We start from the raw sequence: 6,077 nt of genomic DNA, 5'->3' as shown, positions 1-6,077 counted from the left end.
CTGAGTCTAGAGAATACTGAGGAAATAATGTCATATTACTAATAAAGGAATAACTATTTCTAACAGTTCTGATTATGAAGAACTGGTCTTATTGATTGTATCTAATAGTCCTAAAACTAAATACTAATAACACGGGTTTCATATAATTAATATACTATTAACTGAGTTCATGATAACATGATTACTGAGTCTGAATACTGATAACATGAGTGACTATATCTGATAGTCCTGATACTGATGGAACTAGCTAGGTTCCGCACTGTACTGATTTGATTGTATCTGACAGTCCTAGATTTCTGTAGAACAGAATTAAGTTCTATTACTGAAACTGGATCTAAAACTGAGACTGTGGGAGGTAATCATCTAACTGGCATGCCCCAAAATTGAACTGGTGGGGTCCAACCTGTAGCCCCAGCTGGAAGGGTGTCAGTACCATGTCACGAGCAAAGATAAGCTATGAGTATACCCTCTCTGACAGGGAGCTTTTCCATCAACCCCTCCTAGTAGAAAACTCAAATGAGATGTATAAATCCCTAAACGCATAGGGTGCATCTTAAACTATATTGTCTATATAGTTCTGGAACACAAGGATTGCTTCTAAGGATTATACCCTCCACCGAATAATAGGAGAGTCCCCATTTTGGGTTCACTCAGTTCTGAGTCCTACTCCCAAATGAATAGACACTGAATTAATTAACTGAACTGAACTGATACTAATGGTATTATTTAGCGGAGCTAAACTGAGTTCACTGAGTTCCATTGACTGGCGGAATGCTGCTGAGATCTGAGGACTGACGAAGAGTACTGCAATTACTGAGATTTCTAGGAATACTGAGGTTACCAAGATTAATGAGTACTAATGTTACTGAGACCATTGAAGTCACTGAGATTACTGAGTAGAACTAGACTGATACTGAATTTATTGAGTTTTCCTGAGTCGTGAGACTGACTGAATTCTAAGGATCATGGATTGACAAAGAGTATCGTGAAAACATGACACTGGATCTGGGCACACAGCTAAATTATCAGGTGCAAGTACCCCCAGGACTCGGTAGCATTAAACTAATAGGACATGACACTTCTTGAACACATGAAAAATATCAACAATTCATAATACATTAATTTAGGGATTTCATGAAGTACATAGTTATCATAGTCTTGAACATTAATGGAATTGCATATAAACATGTCATACTTTCATCAACCTAATCTCATGGACATTCCCTCAACTATTCATAATGCACACAATATCATGGAAGTCATTCTTAGTCATAGGGTAAAGCATACACTTATCACTTGGGTCATAATTAAGCTATAATGTATAATTTCTATTCTCTTAGGCATTTTATCAAACACCTAGGATGCATGACTTAGGGAATTAATACAACAAAACTCCATATTTCAACTCAATTTCACATGTTTCAGACCACATACTAGCATAGGTTCATGAACAACACATAAAGATTCCAACTTGGGAATCATACAACCATAATCACATGAACAAATCAACCCACAATAAAATATTCACAATACAAGATTTAAAACTTGATTCTTGGGTTTCATAGATAAAAGGAATCCATGAATGAACACTGTGTATACCTTAGTTCTTGATTCTACGAAGATTGACAGAGAGATTCTTGAATTTGATCTTGGATTTGAATCTCCAATTGAAAATCCTAGCTTGTTCTTGAGATAAACTTGAGAGAAACACTATATTTTGGGTAAATTATGGCTGAATCACGTGTTATTGGGTATATATAGGGGTGAGAAATTGACCCTTTTAACCCTTGGATGCGTATTTTTCTGTGAAAATTTCCCGACCTGGAACCCTAGCGCGACACAACGCTATCGCGTCGTGTCACTGGAATTTTACAAGTCTAAATTTGAGCCCTGGCTTGATGCTCTATAATCGCGGAGGCTCATTGTATTTTGTCGATTGCCATTTTGGCTGGCTCCGCGATGCGTATATGGCTCAGGTGACACACTATCTTACTAAAATGGCTCTAACTCTTTGCCCGAGTGTCAGATTTGAGTAAATTTGGTATCAATGGAAAGCTTATTCAATTTCTCACATGATAAAACATGAAATCTTGAAAATAAAATATGTATAAAAGTGAATTCATCTTTGAAATAAGTCTTTAATATTTCTGGGATGATTTTAAGATAGGTAGAAGTACGGGGTATTACAGAGACATTTAAGAATATTTTCCTTTCTTATTGTCTTATTTTGGACTATAGAGTCTAAGGTCTTGAATTCCCCTAATTCTCATTTGTTTGATTTTCAGATCATCCCTCCCAGACGATCTGAAGCACATGGAAACTCATTTGTCCCACTTAAGGAAACTATTGATGGGACACGCCCTACTTATGAGGTACAGAGATGATCTAAGGGTTCGTTTCCTGACTTTTCTTTTGGAGTTCCACTTATCCCTAATAGTCCTTCTCAATTTGCTCAGATTAATGTATCGAACATTGAGTTTCATCAGTCTATTTATATGTTTAGCTTAGTTGGTAGCTTCTTAGTCACAAGGGTTTGCCAGTTTATGAGGTTGAGTTCTCCAACTTTTACTGGTATTAGGGTTGAGGAGGATTCTCAAGGTTTTATTAATGAGATGGAGAAGATCTTTTGGGTTATGCATGCTTCAGATGTTGAAGGTGTAGAGTTTGTTGCTTATTAATTGAAGGATATAGTGTACCAATGGTACTAGGAATGAGAAAAGTATAGGGGAGAGGATGTTGAATCTGCACTATTAAATGATTTCTCTAATGACTTTCTGGACTGGTTCTTTCCTCAAGAGCTAAGGGAGGCCAAAGTAGAAGAATTTGTTAATCTAGAGCAAGGCATGATAACGGTCAAGGAGTATGCCTTGAAATTTCATCAGTTATCCTGGTATGCTCCTGAATTGGTGTCTAGATTAAGGGATAGAATGACTAAATTTACTTTTGGGTTATCCCGTGAGTTGATTCTAGAGAATAAGGCTGCCTTGTTGAACAGGGACATGGATATCTCCAAATTAGTTGTGTATATGCAGTAGGTTGAGGAAGAGAAGAAGAAGCAAGTTGAGATTGAGGAAAGGCAGTGGTAGAAATGGTGGGAAGTGGTCTAAGAAGAAGTGGGGAAATTCTGGGTAAGGTTTCTTCTTGGTCAAACAAGGTTTTTTTTTTCTCTTTATCAGCTCTTGCACCAAAGGGTGCCCCATCAGGCTCCGACACTAGTTGGAATCATCTCTATGCTCTCATTACTCATCAGGAGCCCAAGGCATTACCTGATATTATTATTGGTATGTTGAAACTCTTTTCTGTGATGTGTACTATTTACTTGATTTGGGATCCACTCTTTTTTATATGACCCTATTTGTGGTTGTACATTTTAGTTCAACCCCGAGTATATCTCAAAATCTTTTTCTGTTTCTACCCCGATGGGTGACTTTATGGTGGCTAGAAGAGTCTATAGGGGTTGTGTGGTATCTGTGGATCATATTAAGGATGGATTAGTTGCACTCATGCTATGTTTTCTTAGACTATCGGACTCAAAAAATCATTTTTAAATTCCCTAATGAGCCAATTGTTAAGTGGGAAAGAAGTTCCCTAGAGCCCAGGGAGAGGTTTATATCATACCTTAGAGCCTCAAAATTGATTTCCAAGGGTTGTCTCTATCATTTGGTTTGGGCTAAAGATTCTATCTCAAAAATTCCTTCATTACAATTTATTCATATGGTTAATGAATTTCCTGAGGTTTTTGTGATGATCTTCCTGGTGTCCCTCTTAATAGGAAAATTGATTTTAAGATTGACCTTGTTCCGGACACTCATCCTATTTCCACCCTTTCTTATAGAATGGATTCGGAGGAGTTAAAGAAACTTAAGAAGAAATTGAAAAATCTTCTAGATAAGGGTTTTATCCATCCTATTGTGTCTCTATGGGGTGCTCCTATTTTGCTCGTTCGTAAGAAGGATGGTTCTCTTCGGATATGCATAGATTACCATCAGTTGAATAAGGCTATGGTATAGAATAATTACCTTCTTCCTAGGATTGATAATTTGTTTGACCAGCTTTAGGGTCTTAAATGTTTTTCTATGATTGATCTTTGATCAGGTTACCATTAGTTAAAGATTAGGGAGGTGGACATCCCTAGGATTGCTTTTCGTACCTAGTATGGTCATTATAAGTTTCAAATCATGTTATTTAGGTTGACCAATGTCCTGGTGGCATTCACGAACTTAATGAATAGGATTTTTTATTAGTTTTTGGATTTGTTCTACATTGTATTTATTGATGATATTCTGGTGTACTCGAAGAGTGAGGCAGATCATACCGATCATCTCTATATCATATTGTAAACTTTGACTAATCAACATTTGTATGCCAAGTTTTGAAAATATGAATTTTGGTTAAACATTGTTACTTTCCTAGGTCGCGTTGTTTCCAGTGAGCGGATCATGGTGGATCCATAAAAAATTGCGGTGATTAAGAGTGGCCTAGACCCACGACTTCAATCGATATTTAGAGATTCTTGGGTTTAACCAGTTATTACAAAATTTTTATAGAAAGTCTCTTCTTTATTTCGGCCTCTTTAACTAAATTAACTTAAAAGAAAGTGAAATTCTCGTGGTCTGATGCTTATGCGGGTAGTTTTGAGAAGCTGAAGGATATGTTGACTTCAACACGGGTCTTGACTGCCTGAGGGATCTGAGGTTTTTGTTGTCTATTATGATGCATCCTAAGTTAGATTTTTGTGTGTTAATACAACATGTAGTTGCATATGTATCTAGATAGTTAAAGGTGCATGAGAAGAACTATCCAACTCATGACTTGGAGTTGTTGGTTGTGATGTTTTCATTAAAGATCTGATGTTACTAATTCTATAGGGTTCATGTTGATATCTTTTCTAATCATAAGAGCCTGCAACATGTGTACACTCAGAAAAAGCTTAATCTCAGGCAAAGAAGTCGGCTTGAGTTGCTAAAAGACTATGACATGTGTCTCCAGTCCCACCCAAGTAAAGATAATATGGTTGTTGATGTTCTTAGCAGGTTGTCTAAGGGTAGATTATTATATGTAGATGAGAAAAATGGGAATTGGTGAAAGATATTCACTATTTGGCTAACATTGGAGTTCGTCTCTTGGACTCTGAGAATGGTGGTGTATTTGTATAGCAAGTGGCGCAGTCATCTCTTGGTACTGAGGTAAAGAAGAAGCAGGTTTTGGATCCAATCTTGATGTAAATTAAGAGTGATGTGGGCAGGCAGAAGGTAATGGCTTTTGAGATTGGTGGAGATGGTATCTTGAAGTACTAAGGAAGGTTATGTAAAAGTGGGTTGTTTGGCCCTGATTTAGTTTTTCAAGCCATAGAAAATGTGAAGATGATTCGGGAAAGGCTCAAGACCGCCCAAAGTCACCAAAAGTCCTATGTGGATGTAAGGTGTAGAGAGTTGGAGTTTGAGGTTGGTGATTGGGTGTTCTTAAAGGTGTCTCCCATAAAAGGAGTGATGTGGTTTGGTAAGAAGGGAAAGCTCAGTCCCTGATATATTGGTCCTTATGTGGTGTTGATAAAGGTTGGTAACGTTGCATACGAGTTAGTATTACCTCCTTGTTTAGGATTTATTCACCTAGTGTTCCATGTATCCATTTTACGAAAATGTGTATGTGATCTTTCCTTGGTTTTCCTCTGGAGAGCATCAGTATGTCAGATTCCTTGTCCTATGAGGAGGTCCCAATGAGGATCTTAGATTGGCAAGTTCGTTGGTTGCGCACAAAGGATGTAGCTTTTGTAAAGGTTCTATGGAGGAACTACAAGGTTGAAGAGGCTAATTGGGAAGCCAAAGAGGACATGAAATCCAAGTATCCGTTCCTATTCCTTATTTTGGAAAATCATGCTCAAGGTATGTGTTATCTTGACATCTTAGTTTTCTAACTTAGTTAAAGGGAAGGGTGGTTGTTATTTGTGTTTAAATCGTGTTGGTGCTTACCTTAACCAATCACTCAAGGATGAATGATCCAAGTGGGGGAGATTGTAATGCCTTGAGATTTTAGCTCTTGAAAATTCTTGACCTTTGGGCTCACGACCTTGGTCACGA

This window comes from Capsicum annuum, chromosome 1 (genome assembly GCF_002878395.1).
Source record: "Capsicum annuum cultivar UCD-10X-F1 chromosome 1, UCD10Xv1.1, whole genome shotgun sequence".
In the NCBI taxonomy this organism is placed as follows: domain Eukaryota; kingdom Viridiplantae; phylum Streptophyta; class Magnoliopsida; order Solanales; family Solanaceae; genus Capsicum; species Capsicum annuum.
This window is presented reverse-complemented; position numbering follows the sequence as displayed.